Consider the following 861-nt stretch of genomic DNA (forward strand, 5'->3'; position numbering starts at 1 on the left):
TGAAGAAGTCTTGTATCCCTTAATCAGTAGAAAACTTCCACAAATGCATGATTCATATATTCTTCTGAGCCAGATTACAACTATTTGTTCAATTCTCAGCTGATTTTCACATGTAAGCTCAACTCTCTCTCAGGGCAGCGTGTTGATGCCGGCATTCAGCGTCCTCCAGGACCCTGGGAGATCGCAGCTCAACCTCCGTCCTACTTTACTGACCACAAGGAGACCATTAGAGTGCCTTACACTTCCTCAGTCAAGGTTTAATCAGACACGGTCCACAAAAATAGCCAATGAAAACAACAGAGCCTGCAACAAATACTGTATCAGAACTTTTTTTTTTTAATGAAACATAATCGTCTTTAACTATGAAGCTTTTGGTAGCACTTAATTTTAAGAAAAAAAACAAAGTCATGTACGTATCTTGTTTCTTGTCGTATCCTAGAAATGTAACCCGTGCAGTGGAATGGGAAAAAACTCCTGTTCTTCCTGCACTGGAACTGGAAGTGTAAGTGACATCTTACTGTGTTTGGATCAAATGATTAGAGGAGGTTATATTATCGTATATGAAATGCCTCTTTTATGTCTGTCTTAATGCAGAAAGTGTGCTCTGGATGTAACGGTTCTCGTCAACTTCCTAATAATGAGTCCTGCAATAAATGTGACTATAGAGGATATGAAACGTAAGTCAGCCATTCTCCATGAGGCAACTTTTCTTTGTATTTTCTAACATTTCATAAAATGATAGAAACCTCAAGCCATCGCTCATTTAGCTAGCATTTTACAAACATTAAAAACATAAATGGACATTTTCTCACAACCTTTAAAGGGGTCATATGATGTTGCTAAAAAGAACATTAATTTGTG

General features: G+C 37.6%; 1 long non-coding RNA gene across 1 annotated transcript in view; it reads left to right on the forward strand.

Moving 5' to 3' along the window:
- The window catches only part of LOC107579386 (uncharacterized), a 1,514-nt gene extending 1,212 nt beyond the window's left edge, over positions 1-302 (forward strand). Inside the window, exon 3 of the long non-coding RNA XR_001608470.1 lies at positions 134-302. This is a non-coding gene — a long non-coding RNA (uncharacterized lncRNA). The remainder of the gene's footprint in view (positions 1-133) is intronic.
- The last annotated feature ends 559 nt before the right edge of the window (positions 303-861 follow it).

This window comes from Sinocyclocheilus grahami, unplaced genomic scaffold (assembly GCF_001515645.1).
Source record: "Sinocyclocheilus grahami isolate Dianchi unplaced genomic scaffold, SAMN03320097.WGS_v1.1 scaffold16989.1, whole genome shotgun sequence".
NCBI classification, from domain to species: Eukaryota; Metazoa; Chordata; class Actinopteri; order Cypriniformes; family Cyprinidae; genus Sinocyclocheilus; species Sinocyclocheilus grahami.